The 24,752-nt window shown below is 44.5% G+C and overlaps 1 long non-coding RNA gene across 1 annotated transcript in view; it reads left to right on the top strand.

Annotated features, from left to right (window-relative positions):
* Positions 1 to 24,460, top strand: part of LOC119566525 — a 54,267-nt gene extending 29,807 nt beyond the window's left edge. The window contains exons 4-7 of the long non-coding RNA XR_006291559.1: positions 7,048 to 7,118; positions 7,383 to 7,646; positions 21,487 to 21,684; positions 21,786 to 24,460. This is a non-coding gene — a long non-coding RNA (uncharacterized LOC119566525). The remainder of the gene's footprint in view (positions 1 to 7,047; positions 7,119 to 7,382; positions 7,647 to 21,486; positions 21,685 to 21,785) is intronic.
* Positions 24,461 to 24,752: the final 292 nt, after the last annotated feature.

The raw sequence follows: 24,752 nt of genomic DNA, 5'->3' as shown, positions 1-24,752 counted from the left end.
GGGTGCAGGAGGAGAATGCAAGGTGCAGGCTCTGGCTGGGAGGTGCTTAGCACAGGTGGCTCCTGGCCGACGGCGCAGCAGGGCTCAGGCAGGTTGCCTGCCTGCCATAGACCCACGCTGCTCCCAGAAGCAGCAGGCTGCTGGCACATCTCTGTATGCCCCTGGGGGGAAGGGGAACAGCATGTCTCCTTGTGCTGCCTGCACCCACAAGCACCACCCCCACAGCTCCCATTGGCCGGTTCCTGGCTAATGGGAGCTGTGGGGACGGTGTTGAGGGTGGGGACAGCATGCTGAGCCTCCTCCCCCACACCCTGCCAGGGACCGCAGAGACGTGCCAGCAGCCAGCCGCTTCTGGGAGCAGTGTGGGGCCACGGCATGCAGGCAGCCTGCCTGAGCCCTGCTGTGCCGCTGGACTTTTAGTGGCCTGGAGATCACGATCGACTGGCAGAGGTTCCAGGATCAACCAGTCGATTGTGATCGACACGTTGGTGACCACTGAATTATATATAATTATGGATTTATTTTTGCAGAGACCCTCTTAGTCCGAGCCCATGGGCTGCAGCCCTAAAGCCCCTGCATTAATCTGGCCCTCCCGCTGTGGGTAGCTGGTCTGAGAGTTTTATATAAGAGATTCATGTATCTGTACATATGTGTATATGCAGATAGTCACCGGGGCAGGGGCTGTGGCCAGAATAAGGAGGTATGGTCAGGGCTCTCACACAGGGCTGATTCCCAGCTACCATAATGCCCCCTTGGGACTGCTGGCAGCTGGTATAAATTACAGCTGTGCTCAGGCTCATCTCCTCTAGTGTATGCCTAAGAGACAGCTCTTTTCAGGCTCAGTGAAGGACAAAGATAGCTTCAAGCTACCCTGTCACCAGCGCCATCTTGAGGAACACCAAATGCTCCTTGGTTAGAAGTGAGGATCATGATGACCAGTGAAATGCAGCATTGCCTGGGATTCAGTGTCAGGGATGCATATACCATGCTGCACAGCAGTGAGGGGAAAGGATAATTCAGCCAAGGACTGTGGAAGTCCCCAGCTCTGACCAGAAGACAAATGTGATTTATAAGGCCATTTTCTTGAAGGGGCTTTGACTTAACCTCCTTTTCCTTGTTGGTGCATTATGGGATTCATAGTTGCAGACTTGAAGTTGACCATTTAGAGAGCTAAGTTCCTGCCTATGCTGGCAAATCAGGTACTTTTGTCTAAATGGTAATGTCTGTGCCTGTAAAAAAGGAAGCCAGCACTGAAACCCTGGCTCTGTATGTTTTTTAAAGAGACTGCGAGTCAGAAATAACACTGAATCTCCAGCTACTCACTCTGATGGACTTGTGTCCCTGAGGTGATATAGGTGGAGAGTGATGGTCACTCATCACTTGAATACCTCTTAATCTTGGCGTGGCACTCATGTCAGTTTTAAAGGAGGGTCTCATTCCAATAGCCTAGCTGAAGCAAGAGAATTAACACCACTGCTGTCCAAAGAGAGGCAGAGCTTTACATGAGGGTAAAACATAGTTGACCAATGGGAGATCCTCAGGAGTTTAACTGAAGTAGCTAGGAGTCTGAATATGTCACAACCAGGACATGGGCAGTCTGACCTAGTGGTCAGAGCAGGAGTTGGAAGTCAGGCTAGGTCAGACACCAGGAAATCAGAGTCCAAGCCAGGCCAGAAGGCAAACGAGGAGTCAGGTGTCATGAGACAGGCAGAGTCAGGTTACCAGGAGATCAGCAGCAGGCAGGAGGAGCCAGTATTGCCAAGGAAGCAGTCCTAAGCAGGATGAACCCACTTACGTGGACAACTTCCTGTTCCTCTGCTGGGTTTAAATAGCAGCTGTGAACCAATGAGGACCCCCAGCACTCAGCCAATCAAGTCCCAGGACTGGAGTCCTCTATCAAGGGTCAACTCTTATTCTGGTGACAGTTAGTTGGGCAGTGGTGGCAGGTTGGAACGTACTGGTTCCAAAAACGCCCTATGGCCCAGTGTTCAAGACTCATGGTTCCTGACAGAATAGAACCCCTGGCAAAGATATATGTCTCTGCTGGCATAAAAGGAACTACTTGAAAAAGATAGCCAGTAAAGTTTTCAAAAACCCTGGAGTGCAAATGATCACTTATGAAAATGGTACTCAGGCTCCTGAATCACATGGGAGTTTTTGAAAATTGTACCCAGCATGATTAGCGGTGATGAGAGAATCTCAAACTATTTGTGTCCTGGTTCAATTTGATTAAGCATCCCAAGATTTGAATACTTCTACAGAGCTTACCCTGACTAACCTACCATCTTTGGGCTACAAAATATCACTCAGAAGATTTCCCAGTTTTCCATTGCTGATAATGCTTGTCATGAAGGATTCTGCTGAATTTGGCACTAACCATCCCAGCTGTATCTGGGAAATAAAGAAATGAACAAAATTGCAAAGTAAAGAAAATGGGAATGGAACAGTTTGGAACCTTCAAAAATGTTTTCTGTGGGGTCAATTCTAGTTATGGGCAAATGTGCAGGTAGATGTACAGCAATATCTCTGAAATCATTTGCCGTTGGCCTAATGGCGTGACTAAAAGAGCATAGTAGAAAATCAGGTAGCCAGAACCCCCCTCTGTTTTGATTAGCAGCCCATGGAAATTAGTGGGATTTACTCAAAAAATTCTGTCTACCTTCTATCTATCCATTTATATTTTTTTTGCGGCTCGGGTCCTGCAATGTTTGCACACCAAAGCACCGCTGTGTCTCTGCAGAGCCCCCTAATGGTATTGTGGCAACATACAAAGGGATGCAAGGATCCACCCGTGTGCAACCCATTGCAGGATGGGGGTCCAAGGCACTGATGCTGTCGTATCCATGCACCAGTGCCACATTTCTCCTTATGCTCTATCCCAACAGTTGAGATAATTTCAGATGCTCTTGCTAATGGTCCCTAGATCTGAACTCTGAGGAGTCAAAATCAGAGCATTCCCTATGGCAGGTAACACAGCTTCCTGGGTGGTCTGACAAAGCCAGAGATCATTGCCTTCCAAAGCTCACTGCAAAGCCTATTTACTCAGGCTTTTACCTCCAGGGGCACTTTGAGAGGCTAAGTTGCTTTCATGTCTCTGTTGCTCTCCCTGAGTTGTTTGTTTCATCAGTGATGTCTTTAAATTGATGCCTCTGCCCAGAGGAGATGTAAGCCAAGCGGCTTTTAAGAACCAAAAGATAAATAAAAATACAATTTTGAATAAACAATGAGCCTTTGTCCTAATTTCCTTGCATTCTTTGATGGAGACGGATAAACAGACTGAATTTCATAGTGCGTTAATGCCACAGTGCCAGTTAATAGGAGACCTCACATCCAACACTACTGATGTGACCAAATCAATAGCTTTCAGTCCAGTACTTATTTCCTTGAACACATTTCTTTGGCTGTCTTGGCCATGTCACGCTGCTACTTTCTATCAAAGATATTCGGCCCCCATCGAGATGGCTTGGAGCACTGTGGTATCTCAGCGGCATAAATTCAGCCAAGAGAGCCAGTCGAATCACTCTGAGAGTGATTTGGCCCCGTATATTTCAAAGAAACACTGCTTTTGGTTCATCAAATAAATGTTCACATTTCACATTCCATTACAGGTTTAATGTTAACAACCCTGCTGCCAAATAATTCCACTTACTTGGTTGGAACAAATCCCTTTCCAACACATAAATCCTTAACCGGCGGACGAAGGAACCATGGCTTACATTTCTGCACTTCTTTCTCTATTGCGCATCTGCAAAATAAAGATGCACCCTAAATAGGATTTCATAGATTCATAGATATGTAGGTCAGAAGGGACCATTATGATCATCTAGTCTGACCTCCTGCACAACGCAGGCCACAGAATTTCACCCACCACTCCAGGAACAAAACTGAAGTTACACACCAAGAAGAATTAACATTGAGAAATGTTAAACATAGGCCATCTGGCTAGAGTATGACATTTAATACTTAGGGCCTGATTTTGAGAGGAACTAAGTACCCTTGCTCCCATTGACTACAATGGGAACTAGTATGCTCACCACTACTCACGTCTCAGTCAATAATATCCTTCTTAATTATGGCCTCATAATAATAATGATACAGATGCTCCCATTGAAGTGCAAGGAGATGTCAATGGAAATTGCACCAAAGGCCTGAAAACTGAACTCTGTGGTGACCATTTTGACATTTCCTGGAGTATTTTCAAATGACTGTTTTCCTTCTGTCCTAACTCTCCTCCCGCTCCCCTCCCCCAGCACTTCAAATTTCTCCAGTGATTAGAGCCTGGGCCCAGGATTTCTGCTTCCAGCAAATTTGATCTATGTTTTTCCCAATTGTTTTCTTCCCTCTAAACCAAGGGCAAGTCAAAACAGACTGCATACCCACCAGAGGTTTTTGTTTTTATAACTCTCCCTGGGCAGGTCACGCCCAATTCATTTTTCTTTTTGAAAGTCTCAAAACAAAACAGGACGTACCTTATAATTAAAACATACACATGCACAACACTGTACAAGGCAGAAATAGGCAGCAGGCAGATCCTATTTACAAAAAATACAACCCTGTACATGTCTGAACACGGACAGCATCCAGAATGTGTGTATATAAGTGTGTATCTAACTTAACGTTTTCTGCTTGGTAATGGGCTACATAATATAAATGTTATTTATTCTCTGTGTTCATTCAGTCATTATTGCTTATTACAGACTCTGTATAGCACCGTCAGCAGAGTATGTTGTCCGGTAGTAGCTTTCACAGTTTGGTTTAATTGTACTTAGAAACAACTAAAGAAAACATTAAAACAGACAAATATTTGCTATTTTTTATGTACGTGCATGAATTCAGGACCCTGGAGTGAATTGTACTAGTGCCAAAGCAGGATGACACGATCAGTTTCTGAACTGATTTCTGCAAGATCAATGCAATATCAAAATTTGATAACTACCTGATACTAAGGGTGGATGAACTATTAGAACAATTGGGAGTGGCTTGATATATAGCCACTTTAGGTCTCTTGAAAGGTTACTGTCAAATACAATTGATGCCAGAATCCTGATAGAAGATGGCCTTGTCCATGCCCTTCTGCTTATATAAATTCCAGTTCATGCCTCTTGATCTCCATGGGGCAGTGGCAACTTTCTAGAGGCTATTGTACTGGATTTAGCCACATGGGCAGCATGCACCTGCCTACTGGGATGACCTTGACTGTAGACAATGATATTGGGACAGCCACATAAAGACCTTGTAGCAGTTCTCCAGGCCCTCACAGATGCCTGCCTAATGGCTAATCTGGCAAAATGTAACATAGGGAACCACAAAGTCACCTGTTTGGGTACACCATGGGCGGAGGCTGTCTGCAGCCACTAGTCAACCAGGTCCAAGCATTGACAGACTGTCCAGTGCTCACGATCAAGAAATAAGTTTGGCAGACTTCTTGGGTCTGGGGATACTATTGGCGCCTAATGCCAGGATTTGCCTCCCTTTCAGCCCCCCTCACAGACCTTGTAAAAAATGGATGGCCAAGGATGGTCCAGTGGTCGGAGGCCTGCGACAGGGTATATAAACCTCACACTAGCATGGAAGGGGTTAAGGAGCGGCTTTGGGCTAGAGTGGCCCTACCCTGCCACACCTGAAAATCAAGCCAGGACTGGAGGAGGAGTTAAAAAGAGGCAACTCCAGTCATATGGTGCCAACCCTGGGAAGGGAACAGACTGCCGAGCTTCTCCAGCCCTGGAGAGAGGACTGGCAGCCTGCAAAGCCCTGCCTGTGCAGAAGGAGGGTGAAGAGCCCCTGAGTTGAAGGGGAAAAGAACGGGGGCTTGCACTGGAGTCCAGTGCACTCTGAAGGGGACACTGACACTCCCAGGGCCCCTCTGAAGTAAGAGAGGCCCATATCCTGGCGGAAGCTGCTTACAGGCTTTTCTTTACCTTTCTTTTGCTTAACCCCTTTTGCTGACTATAGGCTGTTTGGTGGCATCAGGGGGCACACAGAGAGGGGACGAGACAGTCAAGAGCCCCAGTCGTAAGGTAAGCATCCACCCACTAAAAAGACACCCTGCAGTGCCTGCTGGTGTGTGGGTGGAGTAATTGGACCCATTTAGATGTACTCCCCACTTTGCCTATAGGGGGTGCCTTACCATGGACAGATTTGTGACAGTGCCCTTCTGCATCCTTCCCCATTCTGCATGCTCTGCGGTGGTTACTAAAACCACAGTGAAGCCCTACATGGGCAACTCCCATTGAAGTGCAGGAATTCAGATATCAATGGAAATTGAACCCATGCACCAAGAACCTATAAACTGAACTCTGTGGTGACCACTTTGACATTTCCTGGAGTATTTTCAAATGAGTCTGTTTTCTTTCTGCCCTAACTTTTCCTCCAAGCACTTCAGATTTCTCCAGTGACTGGAGCCTTGGCCCAGGATTTCTGCTTCCAGCAAATTTGATCTATGAGCATATTTTTCCCAATTGTTCTCCGTGCTCTAAACCAAGGGCAAGTCAAAACAGACTGCACACCCACCAGAGGTTTTTGTTTTTATAACTCTCCCTGGGCAGGTCACTCCCAGTTCATTTTTCTTTTTGAAAGTCTCAAAACAAAACAGGACGTACCTAATAATTAAAACAGACACATGCACAACACTGTGCAAGGCAGAAATAGGCAGCAGGCAGATCCTATTTACAAAAAATACAACCCTGTGCAAGTCTGGACACAAGCAGCATCCAGAATGTGTGTATATATGTGTGTTATTATTGCTTATTACCGACTCTGTATAGCACCCTTACCAAAGTATGTCATCCTGTAGTAGCTTTCACAGTTTGGTTTAATTATACTTCAGAAACAACCAAAGAAAATATTAAAATAGGAGAATGGGGAGAAGTCCTACATAAAAATATAGTAAATAAAGTATGTGTATAAATACAGGACCCAGGAGTGAGAGACTTCCAATGGTAAGTATATTGTTATTATGCCATAAGAAGAGCATATTAACATCATGGCAAAAAGCAGTGATATTTATCTGGACTCCTGGTTGCATCGGATGGATTATTTTGTTCCTAGGAAGGAGAGCCAATCATCACAGAAATAGCTAGGACATCCAGCTGAGCGTTTGCCTGAGTGAGCTTCAAGGGGTGTGGGTCAGGTGATTCAGAAGTGTATGTGCAGGTTTATTAAAGATATAGATTGTTATTATAGAAGCATGAGAGAATTTTAGCCTCTTCAATGTAAAACTGAGTTGAGGAAGCAGTGTTCAATCTGACTCTGAATCAGGATTAGAATTAATCTACATTTTGGACATGAGGTTGAATTAAAGTTTGGATTCATATTAAACAGCCAAAATCATGTGAGATTAATGCCCAAAATGTCAAAAATCTCTCAATATCTATTGCTTTCAGACTTCCACCATCTTGAACTGTAATTAGCTGAGAGCAGCACAGCAGTTCTCCCCAGAGCAGTTGAACCAGATCCAGAAAGTACTGTACATCTAATCTTCTCCAGTTTGGGATCCTACCCAGAACCTAAAGAATAGGAGTGAGTTTGGCTCTAACGCCCCCCTCCCCTTCTCCCAAACTCTGCATGATGAGAGTTGCGGAATGCTCTCAACTTCCATTCGCATCCCTGGGAGTTGAAGGCACATTGCAAGATCAGGTTTGTGACGGGTAAGCGTAGCTTTGTTATGATCAATTCTCCCAGTCATAATTATTTGGAGAAAATATTGTTCAGTGGCTGTGTAAACAATTTTAATTGGCTCAGGCGCCCAAAATGTGCTTTTTTTGTTTGGCTGCCAAGGTTGCTTTCTCACTCGCTAATTATGCTGCACTTTACCTTTCAGCAAAAACAGGAAATAAAGCATCCATTACTCAAATGACAACTTTTCAGCAGGGCAACATTTCAACATCCGTTTTGTAATTTCCTGCCCAGAGTCAGTTAGGAGCTAAATGCCTTTAGAAACGTATAGCTTGTCTTGTAAGGGCCTGCTTGGCACTCTGTGCTACTCAGTAAGAGACGACAATGCTTGCAGTTCTGAAACATGCTCTGAAAAGGTTTCCTGGGGCCCTATCAACAGTTCCCCCAAACAGTTTGCATCACAGTTATATACATTTTACTGCTGATTTCTCCTAGTCTGAACATCCTACCTGGCCCCTTCAATAACTAAGTCTACCACTTTCATGTGTGGATTATCAGTCTCTAACATGGGCAATTGGCAACTCCTCCCATAGCACTGGGAACATGAATGCTAGCTACTGTTCCTCAAGGATTTCCCCTCACAACACTTACCCAATGAAGCCGGCTGTGAGGTATTAGCTGCCTGCAGTGCATATCTCATGCACCCAGCAGATTCCCCTAACTTTGTCCAGCAGCCAAAAAATAGATTGTCAGTCATTCTAGTAAGATATAGTGGCCAGCTGATCATTTTAGGCCTATTCTGATGAGGCAAGAGGTGGAGGGAAGGGAGCAGGAGTTAGGGAACTGACTTCTGACTGCCCAAGGAAGACCTGATCTATAAAAGAAGAGAGACCTGGGGTCTTTATTCAGAAACTGCCCTTTTCTCGAATGCTAAATCGCAGATACTTGCTCCAAGCAGAGAGCTGGCGTGGAAAAATAAGGGATGAGTTATGTGGCTGATGCAAGCCCTTTTTGTGTTGGCTGAGGGTGCACTGAATTTTACATCCCCAGGACCACTATTTTCTGTAGGTGCCCCTGGTCTTGCATCCACAGTGCATTGTGAGTAAAAGACCTAAAGCAAATGGAATAATGTCATCATGATAAGAGGATTGATTGCTGAAACCATCAACCTCCATCACCCAAGGTTCCATAAACTTTGTATTCCACTGGTTCACAGGCTCTCCTTGTCACTTTCTTCTGTATCTTGTCTTTCTGAGCATACTCTTTGATAGCCAAAAATTCCCCAGCATTAATTTGGTATTAATTTTAATTAAGTTTCCTTCCTCCTCCTTCAGACACAGTATTGGGTCATATCACTTCTCCAACTAATAGTTGATAGCTTGAGTTTGTAAATGCAGCAATGGAACATCCCCCAGTTAAGTATTCATCTCTGTTAGTGTAGACAGTCTGGGATGAGGATAGGAAATGTGAACTACCATTGTAACCAGCTGTACATTATAACATTGAATATATTCTAACTAGCTCATTTACCTCACCAGTTATGTTCAACTCAGTTCATTTTATTATCACAGGAAGCTCAAGAGTGTATTTACAGCTCAGCTAGGCATGTGACTTCTGATATAAAACAGGTACTTTCAAAATAAAGGATATGGATGTAGTCTTGCCTCTGTAAACTCTCTGACACAAAGCACTGTAGATTACAGATTTACCCAGGGTGCCTGAATGTTAGACCATAGGGCTTATGGATAGATAACTTATCCTATTTGGGACACCCAATTGGGTTCAGGCTTGAGTGGTCACAGTGACCCAAGCTTCTTGCTGTAAATTCTCAGACTGGGGCGGGGGGGGGGGGGCAATGTACAGGAATGGGATGGAGATCTTTTGTTTTTTCTAATAGACTGAAAATACATATGGACTCCAAGCTATGGCACAAACAGCAGAGATGAGATGAGTCTGCTGGGTGTGGTTTTGTGGAAAGTTGTTGCTTGGGTTTTGATTTTGCAAAACTCAACCCAGCAGTTGTTAGATCCATAATATCCAAAATATTAACATTTGGGGGGGGGTGTGGGAGGGGGGATTTCAGATCATGGACCAGATCCTCAACATGTTTTTTCTGGGTTCTTCTGGTGAAAGGTGAGTATGAGCTCCAGAGCATAGACATTCCCTTCCAGTTCCCAAGATTGTTCTTCCAGGCCATAACCCTCCTAGTCCACCAGGGAGTAAAGCAGATCTCAGGTTCGCTTACAATCCAGGATTTCTCGGACTTCATATTCTTCCTGACCCTGAACCTCTAAGGGAGGAAGTAGTGGAGTGGAGTGGCCAGGGAAGGGATTTTCTGTGTAGGGCTTCAATAGGGACACATGAAAAACTGGGTGGACTTTCACAGATTCCGGCAGCTGGAGTCAAAATGCTAACAGGTTGACTTGTTCAATAATTTCAAATAAACCAGGTGTCGATGGTCTAATCTGACAGATGGGTGGGAGGATCTGAGATGTTTAGCAGACAGCCAGACTTTATCCCCCACTTTTAGTGTTGGTGCAAATTGGCAGGTTTGGCGTGACACCTATGTGTTTCCTTAGCAGATTTCAGATGCTCCAGGTGAATTTGGTGAAAGTGGGTAATGAGGTCTGCTGCAGCAGGAAATTGTGAGTATGCAGAAGTGACTAGATGGAGGTGAGGGCATATCTGGCATAAAATGGCCTATACTGGAAGGTGGTACAGATGGAGTTATTATAAGCAAATTTGGCATATGGCAGGAAAGTGACCAGTCATCTTGGCGGTAGTTAAGAAAGCATCAGAAGTATTGCTCATGGATTTGATTTACCTGCTCTGTCTGCCTGTTGGTCTGCACATGGTAGGCTGAGGAGGTGAAAAGTTCAATTCTTAGGAGTTTACAGAGTTCACACCAGAACCGGGACGTGAATTGTGGGCCCCGATCAGACACTATTCCAGTTGGCAATTAATGGAGCTGAAAAACATGGTTTAGGAAAAGGCAGGCTGTTTCCTGAGTGGTAGGGAGAGAGTGAATAGAAATAAAGCATCCCATCTTAGTGAACAGATCAACTGCTACCATGATCTTAGGAGCAAGGTACTTCTACAATGAAGTCCAATGAGCTCACACACCAGGACTGAGGTGGAGTGGGCAGAGGCTGAAGTAGACTGAGTGGTTTAGCACGTAGGCACTTGCTCCAACAGCACAGTCACAGAAGCTGACATACTTTGCCATGTCAGTACTCACCCGTGGCCACCGAAAACATCATAACACCAAGTCCTGAGTTTTATAGCAGCCAAAATGCCAAGCCACTGGCACATCATGGCACATCCACAACACTTCCAGTTTGGGCTGACCTTCTGGAATGCAAAGGCACTTCCCATGATATAATAGACCATTGTGCAAATGCAAATTCAAGTTGACAGGGGTGTCGGAGTTATCAAGTGAGTGAATATGGCCGAAGGGAATGTCAGGCCCGGGCTGCAGTTCCATGGGGCAATCATAACTGTGATGCGCAGGCAAAACATTTGCCCTCCTTTTGTCAAAGATATCAGCGTAGTCTCAATATTTCTCTGGCATACTCAACGTGGTTGAAGGGGTGACAAAGAGGGCAGCTTCTAGCTTTAAAGTCTCCCCTCCCCTTCAGCCGCTACATAGTGAGTAGGTTCGGCTCTGACGCCTGACCTTGGAAGACATGACTGGCAGCAGAATCTTGAGGTAACATGCACTGTGAGTGATCCCCACTGGATGCATGCGTCATGGGCAACCAGCCTAGGAATACCAAGGATGACAGGGGAGTGAGGGATGCATATCAGTCCAAATTGTGTCTCTCCCAATGGGCTTGGATGGTGGTCCTAGTCAGTGGTGTTGTTTGATGAGTAACTGGGCCAGAGGAGAGTGGGGAACCCATCATTGGATTCCACCTAATTGGGGTTGCTCTTATGCTGAGTTAATCAGGGATCTCTGATGCTGAGGATGTTATGAGTCTGAGCAAATCCTAGGTCCATAAAGTTGTCAGAACCCAAGTCCACCAGCGCCCTCAGTTCAACCTCAGTTCATGTAAGCAAAATGGCATAACTGAAGAGGAAGTTGGAGGGTGGTGGCTCATTGGCCACCAATGGCCAGGGAACTGGCTGACAAAAGGTGCTTTCCCAACCAGGATAGGACACGGGTCTTATTAGGGCATCCCTGGATGAACTGCCCGGGTTCCCTGCAATATAGGCATAAGTCAAAAGCTTGTCGCTAGCTCTTTTCTGAGTCAGTTATGTAGGGTTGAATCTGGTTGGCTTTTGGGGGTCAAAAACTGGACTCCCTTTCTAGTTGGCATTCGGCTAAGCGATTGTTGATGCTGATGCACAGTTTGACCAGGGCATGTCTAGTGGAATGGTGACTTTATCTGTGGCAGCTCATCCTTAATTTCTTCATTCAAGCCATGCCAGAAATGGTAGCGCTGTGTTGCCTCATTCCATCTAGTGTTGGTTGCTAAGTGCTGGAATTCCTCAGCGAACCTGGCAACTGGTCTGTTCCCTAGGCATAGGCTCTCAAGTGCCCTCTCAGCAGAGTGGGCACAATTTGGGTAATCGAAAACAATCACCATGGCTTGGATAAATTCCTCAAGTTGCCCTCACAGGCTGATAATGAGCCCCACATAGGTCTGGTCAGTGAGCAATGACAGGAGTCTTAGCATGAAGAAGAGCTGGCACTGATTCAGGAAGCTGCAAAGTTTCCTGTGGTCACCATCAAACTGAGTCAGCAGCGGACTCTTTGGTTCCTGAGGGACATGGGCCCGAGGTCGTGAGATCTGTGCCTGTAGGGCCATGATCTGGATCTGCAGCCTCCGCAAGGTGCCCATTTCCTCCATCAGGAAGAGGGATGCCTTAAAGGGGTTCAGTCTCATAGCTGAGCCTGGTCTTCGGTCTTTTTCTCTTGGGCTGCTCAATCTGTCAAGAACATAACTGAGACGTGCATGATCGTCAGAGCCCTGAGAGTAGTCTGGCCTGGAGGTGAGAGCGGAGCTGAGCTGGAGTCAAGAATCAGGGCCATGGGACAACTGGGGACGTAACTCAGAGCAGAGCCAAGAGCCAGTGATCAGAAGCCGAATATCAGTGGGTGAACGAGAGACTTGGTCAGGAAGCAGAGTCAGGGGTGTCAAGGATGGAGAAGGGTAGGGGCTAAAGCGGGCACAGGAGCAGGCAGGACAGGAAGTGGGACCAAGGACAGCTGTAGACAGGAAACTCATTGAGCAGCCAGCGAGCTTTGGCTGTTTGCTGGCTTAAATAGTAGTTATCTCAGCCCCCACATCAATGAGGAAGTGCAATCAGGCAGCCCCTGCCAGGAGCTGTGTCCAATGTATTGCTAGAATACTGCCCCGCTCCCCAACATCCTCTTTCCATCCCAAAAACTCCATTCAGCCCATAGGCCAGGCAGGAAAAATGGGAGTTGGGCAATAGCTGGTCTGCTTGTCCTGTTATCCTGCCACCACAGACTAAAGTTGGGGTGGAGGGTGGGAATCATCATCCCAGGGGGGTGAGTTAAAACTACTTTAAGCAGGAGCCAGGAGTTGTCTATTTATCTACAGAACTGATGCAGGGTAGTGGCAGCGCAAACTTCCATCACACTGTAAGCTAGGGTTGCTAACGTATTTCAAAAATAAGGGACTGTTTTCTTAGCATCCCTGCCCCACCCTGCCTCCTGATATTAGTAATTATTATTATTATTGCTATTAATAGTAATAATAATAATAAATAAGCAGTACTCAGCTACATTTGGCAGGGGTATTTCTTTCTGCTTTTTGCATCTCTCAAACTCCTGATCTTGTACAGAGATGAAAAAATAAGGGACTGTTGGCAACTCTACTGTAAGCTCTTTAGGGTAGTGACGGTCATTATTATTAGTGACGGTCATTTCTTATGTGTTTGTGCATCACAATAGGGTTGGCCCAACCTGGTTGTGGACTTTAGGGGTTATTTCAATGTAAATGTTATACAATAGTAACAGCACTGCCCGCCTCCCAGTATACCAGTGTCCCACAGCACCATCTAAATGTTCTTTTTATGTATCTGGCTATTTCCCTAACAGACTTTGATTTTAATCTTCTAACTAGGGTTTTTTCAACACTCCCTGTGTGACTGGAAGTCTTGTCCCAAATGTCCTGGTTTTTGTGGCCTCAGAAGACACTAAGGATATGTCCGTAGAGCAATTAAACACCCACAGCTGGCCCATGTCAGCTGACTTGGCATCCCTGGGCTCCATTTGCGGGGATGTAAAATGTGGTGTAGACATTTGGGCTCAGGCTGGAGCCTGATCTCTGGGACCCTTCCCTGTCATGGGGCCCAGAGCTTAGGCTCCAACCTGAGCCCGAACATCTGCACCACAATTTTACAACCCCGCAGCCTGAGCCCCATGAGATCAAGTCAGCTGACCTGGGCCAGCTGCAGGTGTTTAATAGCTGTGTAGACACACCCTAACATTCAGACCCAGAACAGCTTTGTACCATTTACTAGTATGGGTGTCTAAAGGAGGTTCACATTCTCCTCAACCAGCATGCTGAGCTGCAGCAAGCCAAGCCAGCAGTAGATATTTCCCACATCATAGGGATGAATGAGGATGCTCCTGAAATTATCTATAAAACACTTTGAGTCAAACCGCTGAGGTTGACATGGACAGTTTGCTAAGCTTATTGATCATCTTCTGTTTAAATTAAAGTTTGATGTCCTGGAACAGGCTATTCAGCAGAGAGAGCTAATGGGGTGGGCTGAGATAGAGAGAGCAAGAAAGAAACATACACACAGGGGAAATGGATGATGTTCAAACAAAAAAAAAATGAGGGTTATGTGCTGAATAGGTTCTGTTGATCAGTTAGTAATGAATATAGTGGCAATAAAAAGAGTCCAGCATAAATGGTGAAGGGGATTTTGCTGTGTGATTAAAGGCAAAACAGGCAGCTTATTAGACATCTAAAATATCAGAGCAAGAAGATGAAAGGGAAGATGGTGAGAATGACTGTAAACATGTGCATATAAGCTAAGAAATTTCTGCTAGAATTTCAAAGCAGCTTTCGGGGAGCTGACTTATATGTGATTCTGCCAGCTCCCCAAGAAAGGGTGGACTGAGGCTAAATGGAGGGTGGGAGATGCCAATATTTTGGGCCTTCCAGATGGACCCTCCCTCCCAGCCCCTATCTATCTATCTATCTATCTATCTCTCTATCTATCTATCTACCACACTCACCAGCATGGTATCTTGGTTATGTGGAAGAAGGGGAAGAACCTTTAAAATGGAAAAAATAATTGGGTTAGGGAGAAGAAAACAGAGATTGTCAGAAGAAGGAAAGAAGTCCAGTCAGTGAAGGAATATACAGCAGGATGCAACAAGGCAGAGGCAGTTTTATTCATCTTGTAAAGTTTTTAAAATATTGGAAAATGACCTGGAGAGTGAAGACAGATTTAATTTTAAAACTGGCTGCATTTGCTGATTGAACAAAATTGCTGAGTAGAAAATCCAGGCAAGCAAAGTAGAACACACAAATATTCAAAATGTAAGTGTGTGTGGCCATCCATCCCTGTCAGTCTCAGAGGGAGGTCACGCCCCCTTGCTGTCTCATACCTAGAAAGGCAGTGTGGAAAGGGGAAAATTAGCTGCCTCTGGTGCCCAGGCTCTCTGAGCTGGGCTGGGCAGTAATCAGTCTCTGGGGCTTAAGCCCTCAGGCAGGGTGGAGCCCCAAACAGTCTATGGCTTTGGCCCTCAAGCAGGGCCGAACAGTCAATAGTCTAGGAGCCCAGGCCCTGTCAATCTCAGAGGGAGACCACACCCCCTTACTACAAAAGTGTTCTGATAGATTTTGGATTAGGGGCTCTAAGAACAGACAGAAAATATCATATGGAAACATAAGATAGAATACGGAGCAAGAAAATGTCTTGATGTTATGATGAGTGGGACACAGCACTCTTGGGCAGAAGTAATGATTGTTACTAGCTTTATGTGACATTTTCTTAACATAGGAATATTAATCACTATACAAAAAAGTAGGAAAGACTCAAACCAAAACCCTGGATCCAGCATCCCAAATTTTGGAAAAGTTCAGTTATGAAGATCAGTGTTGTGGCTTGGGTCATATCATAGCCTGAAAAAAACTCAAGAACAAAACTTTAAAACGTGCCCATTGCCTTCAGTGCCTCATGTTTTGGATGCCCAACTGCGACACCTAAGAGCTGATTTTCAGAGGTACTGTGTATGCTAAACTCCACCTTCAAGTCAATGGGAGCAGCAGGAACTCCGCATCTCTGAAAAAAGGCCCCCAGTGTCTAAAGTCAGGCATCCAAAAATTGTGGCACCCAAAATTGGAGGCTGCTTTTGAAAATTTGGCTAGAAATATCCAGACCTGAGCAATGCAATAAGATGCTTTTTTTAGGAAAGGAAATTAAAAAGAAAGTGACAAAGAGAGCAAGACAGCTTCCACGACATAAGCCAGTATCAGCAATTACAAACTCCTGTATCATTAGCTCAATAGCAGTGTTGAGTCTTCTTCCCTGCACCAGCATTACGAATGCTAGAATCCAAAAGGAAGTCGGAGGAGGGGAAAGGGACCAAACTAAGGTCTTAAAAATGTACACAGGTAAAAAGGTTCATTCTTTAGAAAATGTCCTGCCTCTTGCCTTTCTGCCAGATTTACAGTCTTTCCTCCAAACATAAATCCAGAAGTAACACATGAATCTTTGCCTATCTGTTCTATTCCATCTCCCCAGTCACAGCTCTAGGAAATGCAATAATATTTATAAGTCTGACACTGAAGCCCATATGCAGCTAGAATGAAATGCTGTCTGCTCTACAACATACCTTCTTGAAATGGACATAAAGAGCCCAATTCTCTTGTGCCCCTGTGTGCTGCTCCAGTATCAGGGAGTGGAGAGCTGGTGGATACTGCTCTTCGGCTGTATTACCAGCACATGGAGCCTAACTCAGCTGGCACTGAGTCAGGCTAAGCTGATTTGGGCTCATGGGCCCAAGAAGTTTAAAATCAATGTCAGTGTTAGGGAAACAGTCAGATAAATAAAAAGAAAATTCAGATAGTGCTGTGGGACATTGGTACACTGGAAGGCGGGCAGTGCTATTACTGCTATATAACATTTATATTGAAATAACACCTAAAGTCCTCAACCATGTGAGATGTGGGCAGAGGTGGGAAGGGACACTCTGGGAAGGAGGAAGTGTGTGTCTCGAGCACAATACACTCTGGCTAGTCTCTACTTCTCATGGTCCATAGGGTCACTAGAGTTAGGCTGCTCTAATTTACAGCAAGGCCTGGGCAGGACCCTGATTACCCCAGAATATGGGAAGGGCAAAGATGGCTTAAAGGCCTCCCCTCATTCTGTTTCTGCACTGAACACAGGAACAGAGTAAATCTGAATCAGCGACAATATGCCTGTTATATGCATCCATGGTTCTACATGTCTGTGTGCTCACTCCAGGGTGGATCACACATCTGATCCAATAACAACCAGTGGGCCAAATGTTAATACCAATCCAATGGGCCTGATTCTCCTCTTCCTTCACTGGAGTAAATCAGGAATAAGTGATTAAATCAATGGAGTTCTATCCAGAGCTGCTGGAAGTTTTTCAATTACATGCTTTTCTGTTGGAAAATGTCGATTTATCAAAACCAGGTTTTCACGGGAAATGGTCAGTTTTTATGCTTTTCCTGTTTCAAAAAAGTTTTGGCAAAAAAACCCCCACTTTGAAACAGTCAAAATGTCCCATTACCATATTTTTGAAATGAAAAGTTTCAATTTTTTGGTTCAAAATGACTTTTTGTTTTGAAAATTAAGTTAATTTATAGTTTAAAATAATTAAACGAAAAAGGTTAAAATCTAAATAAAATGTTTGGATTGACCTGAACTGAATTTTTTTTGGAGAGTGGGGGCGATTGGTTTGAGAAAATTTTTGAAATTTTTGACTTTTGTCTCTATTTGGGATGGGAAATTGTTTTGAAATCTTGACATTTTTCCCAGGACAGGAAAACTGTTTCCTACTCAGCTATAGTTATATCAGTGTAAGATCAGTGTGAGAGAAGAATCAGGACTAATAACTTCCTTGAACTTGTATGAGTACAACTGAGAGCAGAATTTGGCCTAATAGGTATAAAGAGTGAAAACCACCTTCATGTGAAGGGCTATGCAATGCCTTCTGTGCCACTGCAGGGCAGCTGGACAGGGGAACAATTGGCAGAGTATCTGCTTTGGGTGTCCTCTCCCACACTCTATGCCCCAGCCTGGGCCCACACGCCAGCCTCATCTAGGTCCTGGCAGAAGGTGGTTTTGGGAGCAAGTCAGGGAACAAGCAGTGGGATCTACCTTTGTGTGGATCCAGTGGTCCTAAAACCTTGTGCAAGAGACATGGAGGGGAAACAGCCACTTTTCTAGTCCATAGGAATTAATCTGACTGTATGTGGCTGAAGTGAATTTCACCCAGTCTGATCAGCATATGATTTGATAGCCCTCAAAGCTTATGAAATCTGAAGTAGTCTAGGTAAATATTAGTTCTGAGAGATGTACACTAGCAAAGCTTCCTCATTATCCAAGAGTCATGCCATGTCCAGCCGACTGCTACTGCTAATTTTCATCAGAAAAATTACATATTGTGCTGTGATAAATCACTGGGGAGGCAAATGATTGTTTTCAAATGGAAAATATTTACACTATATGGGCCTACTCCTACATTCTTTGTGCATCTCAGACACCCATCAGCTTCCATAGGAGTTTGAGGGTGCATATGTGGAGTGAAGGGTTGAGTGTAGTTTTAGCTTTGTCTGGATGAAGCTAAGAGTCACCCCAAATGCTGAGGAAATACTTTCTACTCTTGCCTGAAGCTGGGCAAGCTGGATAGGATAGTGCTTTAAGGGTCTGATCCTGTGAGGCGCTGAGCACCCTCAACTCCTATTGAAGACAGTGGGAGTTGAGGGCCACTTATCACCTCATAGGATGAGACCCTAAATGAAATGTCTAAATATGCACTTAGTACAGGTCAGTGAGGAGAGGCACTGGGTATTATTTCAATCCTGTTATACACTTTTGGCCTTCACAACATCTCCTGGCAACAAGTTTCACAGGCTGTGGGCTTTGTGAAGAAGTACTTCCTTTTGTTTGTTTTAAACTTGCTGCCTATTAATTTCATTTAGTGTCCCCTGGTTCTTGTATTAAAAGTATAACTGGGTTCAAAAAATAATTAGATAAGTTCATGGAGAATGGGTTCATCAATGGCTATTAGCCAAGATGGTCAGGGATGCAACCCCATGCTCTGGGTGTCCTGAAACCTCTGGCTGACAGAAGCTGGGACTAGATGACAGGGAATGGATTACTCGATAATTGACTTGTTCTGTTCATTCCCTCTGAAGTATTGGTACCGGCTACTGTCAGAAAACAGGATACTGGGCTAAATGGACCATTGGTCTGACCCAATACAGACATTCTTACGTTTTTATCATCAGAGCTCAGTCAGGATGAAGAATCTGCCTCTTTGTTAAAAACCACTGAAAGCAACATCAAACATGGGCTTGTCTCTCATTTTGATTTTAAATGAGGAAGAGATCCAGCTGCATTTCTAACCCTGAACAGGAGCCAGTCCCAAAGTCTGCAGCTGTGTCACTGGGAGCTCAATGGTGAATGACTGTAGTCAATAAAGGTGATTTACTGTATCTGCAGAGCACTCAGAAACCAGGGTATTCAGAGAGCAGTTGCTCTGCAACCTACAAACACAAACACAAAAATACTTTACTCAGAAATATATGTAGGACCCGCCGTCCTACAGGGGAGAATTTCACAGAGTGCTTCATTTAATAGTATCTATTTGAAGGTATAAGATTGAGTTTTCCAGCTTTAGGGCCTGATCCTGCTGTCCTGGACAAAGAGCAGAACTCTCAGTGATTTCAATGGGTGCAGGACCAAGCCATTACTGTTCTCAGTCTAGGTGCTGATCATCTTTTCTGAAATTGCTCCTTTTAGTAATGTATTTCTTGGATCAAACCCAGCTGTGATTTATATACCGTTACCTACCCCATTGTGTTACCTATAACCTACCTGTGCATAGGCTGGAGTCAGGAAAGAAAGTTCAGTCCCTTTCCAGTCCTCCTGTGTGTCACCATCTCATTACATGGGTCAGCTTGTGAAGTAGAAACACTCTATGGCCTGCCGCAGTTATATCCACATTTCAGTCTGGAAATCAGCATTTTTACAAGATCAGTAATGTAAAAAAAAAAAACGAAAAAAGATATGTTTTCCTGCAGATGCAAGTGAAAGGCTAATAGCCCTGCTAGAGTGGGGGCAGGCACTGGTTAACGTTCCTTGCTCCATTAATGCACCTCAGTCAGCTCTTATCCCTGCTATACCTGCCCTGTACCTTTCCTGAAAAAGCCAAGGGTGTATTGTATCTGTGGTATAGATAACTGTGTACCAGGAACTGTGGTTTGAACTCCAGATTCATGTCATTCGGGTGTGATCAATCAAGCTGCAGCACTGGAATGATCAGGCCCGCAGACGGAGGGAGCTAAGGGAGCAATTGCCCAGGGGCCCGGGTGACTTTAAAGGGCCCAGGGGCCCCCAGCTGCTGCTGCAGTAGCGGCGGTGGGGAGCCCTGGGCCCTTTTAAATTGCCTGGGTGTGCTGCAGGGCTCCAAGACCGCTCCAGGCCCCATGCTTTGGGGGGCCCCAGGGGCTGGCACGATTGGCCAGTGTGGGCAATCTCAGAAGTGACAGATTCGTCACTTCTGCCTCTGGCCCTGCCCCCTCCAGGGACAGCCCTGGCCCTGGCTCTGGGGCCCGGAATTTCTGTCGGTAGGCCTGGGAGTGATTGTATGGAAGCCTGACCAGGAGATCTGGATATATAGGTCTCTAGAGAGGCACAGCTCAGAAGGTGAAGCCCAGAAGAAGGCAGGGAAAAGGTTGTTATAAAATCATAGGGATAGGCTAGAAAGGACTGCAAGGGCCAAAGAAGGGACTGCAAGGCCAATCTAGTCTAACCCCCTGCCAAGATGCAGGATTTGTTCTGTCTAACCTGCCCAAGACAGATGGCTATCCACCTTATGCCATATTTCCACCCCCTGGATTCCAGGCTGCTGCAGGGGACAAAATGGCTCCCAGAGTAAGTTAGAGCACTCCCAGGGGAGCATTCAGTGCTACAGGGACGTCTCTCCCACTTTCAGCCTATACCAAGACTGGCAAGGAGGGGACTGTACAGGTCTGCTTTTGTTGGCTCATATGCTGGGGGAATTGTCCCTTGGCTGCTTGTGACTCCTAAGCAGTGGAGCGGAGTCCAGAGTTGGCTCTACGCTGTGTATCAATTGACTTACAAAGTAGCAAAAACACACAGGAGGGTGATCTGGGAAGAATCTGAAGACTAGAGGCACCATAAATATGGCTTCTCTTAATAGTGCTACTAACCCTCCCATTACATAATAACACCAAGTGGAGACTTTTTATCGAACTATGAAAGGAATTCATAGAGCAGCGAAGAAGTGGGTAGAGCTTCGGACCACGAGTCACAAATCATAAGTCCTTTTTTGCAGCTCACTCTATGACCTTGAGCAAGTCACTTAAGTTTTTTGTGTCTCAATTTACTTTTTTGTGAAATGGTTGGAAGGCTATTTACCTACCTCAGCTGGATGCTATGAATCTTAATTCATAATTGTCAGCAAACCCCTTTGAGCTACTCAGTTGGCTGGAATTAGAGAAGTACAGAATAAATATTTCAATGAACAATTTTCTAAGTAGATTGAACAGAAAGTTCCACGCGTGAATAACTGCACCAGGGTCACCGCAACTTGAGGACAAATATGCAAATGTTTTACAAATATAAAATGCTCACTGCTGATGTACATTTGTCTGTATCCAGCAGGCTGTGGTGACCAGGAAGAGCTATCACAGGAAGCCATCTGTACAAAGCTAGCCTATCAATGTGCTGTTTGCAGTTGGGGGTCTACAGGAAGCCAGCCATACAGGAAGTCAAGTCAGGCCAGCTGCATTCTCAAACATGATTCTGTCCCTGACAGTTTTCTCCTTGACATTGTCTATAAATGACACTTGGGAGGAAGTAAGTTGTCAATTGAAAATCATTACCTATTATTAGCTATGGAATGCAAAGTACTTAGTACAGAGACTGATGCGTAACAGATTTTGGTTTATTTCCTCTAGGGCGTTGTTGACGGGAAGTCCACTTGAAGTAGACATAAATATAAAAATACAATGATGCCCTTTTCCTGGGCAGAGGAATTTTTTTCCATGCAGAAATTTATGCTTTAGTGGTTCGGTTAATTCACAAGAACACAGAGGAAAAAAATAGGATCAGTTTTCTGGGGTAAAAGAGACACAGAAACTGAGACAAGAAGGTTGTTTGAATAGGGAGGGGTGAAGTCCACCAAGGACCCTCAACTCATGGGAAAGCAACAATGCAGAAGACTCCGATCAGATCCCAATGGAGAGTCCTTGCTCTGCGTCGCTGAAGAAAGTGGGCCAATCCCAGGTCTCCTGCTTTGGAATTAACAATGTATTTTCCAGGGCTAAATAATGACTATTCTCTTGCTGCCCTCAATCGTTCCTGCTATGGTGGGCAGGAAAATGCTTGGGAATTATGTTGTTGAGAATGAAAACAGTTAAATTGTTCACAACTATGTTGAGAACAAAACATATCAGGGAAAATATCCAACTTGTAAATATTTTTCCCAGTTCCAGGCCATCTGCTGTGCTTTTTGTCTTGTAAAAATCTTCAGAAAATCCTCAGAACAAATATTAATAGAAAAACATATTCGTTCAGAATCAAATACCCTGTTTACATTTATCTCATACTGATTATAAATCAAGAGGATTCTGCAATCATTTTTTATCAAAACAGTGTAGCCAAAAGGAATAGAAGGATTATGGCTTTAGCATTCCTAGCATTTTTCTTTATATCATCTGAAAGTGACCAAAAGAAATCCACTCTTCGTACAGAACACGAATTTGTAAGCTGAAAGAATGTAATTTCTGCAATATTTATTTTAGAAAGGAAACAAAGATGTATTTCCCCCAAAAGCTCATTTTAGCTATATCTACTACTGCTGTGTGCATCAGGTGGCTGCATATTGGTTACATCCTATTTGAGGACACAGGCTTTGGTGCAAAATATATGTTCCCTAATATAGTAAGTAAGAGTTAAGGGGACTAGGAATTCAGAAAATAAGAAGGCATTGAAGACATCTCTGATTCTGAAATGGAAAATCCAAACATAGTGATTCCCTAATAAATATCTTTCTGCCAAGGTGTCACACTAAGGTGACATTAATGACCTACTGGCTTCCTGGCTGCAGAACAACAGTCATATGAGTAGGAGAAATTGTGAAATAAACTCAATCGGGGCAGAAATGAGGAAGGAAACAACTTGTTAAATCATTTTATTTTCTAAGCTCACACTGTTCCTTACAGATAGAGACTTAGAATCGGAGCTGATTACAGTGCAATGATTTGATTAAAAGAGAGGGGAGAGAGATCGAGCGGGATCGAGAGAGAGAGATTTAACAGAGCGATTTCTATCAGTTTCAAAGAGTACCCTGATCTTGCATTTCATTTTGCATAGCGGGATCAGGAATTCTAAAGGGCATTTATCTTTAACTCTGTATGGATCAGATATTGACCTCAGTGGTACTAGTGTAACTCCACTGGCTTCACACTGCAGTACCAGTGGAATTATTCCAAATTTACATCAGTGTAAATGAGTGCAGTATTTGAGACTAAACGAATTAACAGAGGGGTTGTTTTGAAGCTAGTTTGTACATTGCTAGTTTCCCTTCTTGGGGGTTATACAACATTTGTTGATAATTTACACTGCATCTCAACCCTACATATTCCATCCATCACATTTACTGTTTAATGCAATCCATAGTTTGAAAGTTAATGGGCTGAACTTTGCTCACAGTAGAACTCCTGGAATGCCATTGAGATCTAGGCACTGCGACTATCACTCCTTTTGCAGCTCCTGACAAATCTGGGCACCTCTGTACTGCTGCAGAAGGTTAAAGCAACTTTTCTTTTGTATTACCCAGTAATCTTTATGCTGAGTGGTAAAGTTAATATACAGGACTGTCATTCACCACATAGGTTGCTGAACAGTCTTCAGAGTACAATGACTTTCAGTTACTACCAGCCTAGAGCAGATTTGAATCAGTGATCTAGAGGTGAAAGAATTCCACATCCATTTGTTTCTCAGTTGCAGAGCACTTCCAAGGTAAAGAGCAATCACGGAACAGGAAATAGAATCACCATTATTTTTAAATGAATCATTAAAAAGAACCTGGGATTCCTGATTCCAGTCCCCTGTTATAACCATTAGAAAGCATCTCCACTCCCTCAACCCTGTAACTGTCAAGATCTGCAGTTCTCTTGAGGCTTGGTAAAAAGAAAATAGCGGGGAAATGTTTATTAGACAGCTCTGGTTTTTGGTGTTCTTGTTCTTTTTAATAAAGATGAAAACAGGATTCTTAAGGAGAGCATTAGTTGCTCCATACACACATGCATTGAGAAGAGAAATTGGATTCTGGCGAGCACACAGCCACTGGATAATAATACAAAGGAAAGGCTCCTTTAATCTTCTGCAGCAGTACAGCAGTGCCCAGTATTGTCAGGAGCTGCGGGAGGAGTGATGGCTTTGTCGCTGACAGCCTTCTAATTGGATGGTAGAGGGGGCCAGGAGAGAACAGCTATAAAAGATGTGTGTGCGCCAACAAGTGTGTCTGACATCAAGAGAGATCTATTGAGAAGGGGTAGGGAAAGAACAGCAATACTGCAATGCTTGGTGCATGTATAATGTGGCAGGGCCTGCGTTGCATGGCCAGGAGAGAGTTTGTTAATGCCAAAGGTATAAGCAGCTAATGGACAGCCACGGTAGAGAACAAGGGGCTTGACCGGAATCAGTAACACCCAGAATCAGTGCCAACTGACAGTCTGATTGCTCAGTGAGAAAAGGGGTCCTGGAAATAGGACCTGGAGCTTTCAGCCAGACTGGGGGATGGGAGCCACAGGAGCAATCAGGCAGGGGTGGAGATGTGAACCCAATGGCATAGCTCGATTGTTCTCTGACTTCTTTATTCTGTCAGAGAAAGACCTCACCTCCCAACAGCCCAAGCCTAC

This window comes from Chelonia mydas, chromosome 6, assembly GCF_015237465.2.
Source record: "Chelonia mydas isolate rCheMyd1 chromosome 6, rCheMyd1.pri.v2, whole genome shotgun sequence".
NCBI lineage: Eukaryota > Metazoa > Chordata > Testudines > Cheloniidae > Chelonia > Chelonia mydas.
Note: the sequence above shows the minus strand (reverse complement) of the source record. Positions and strands in the feature narration are given on the sequence as shown.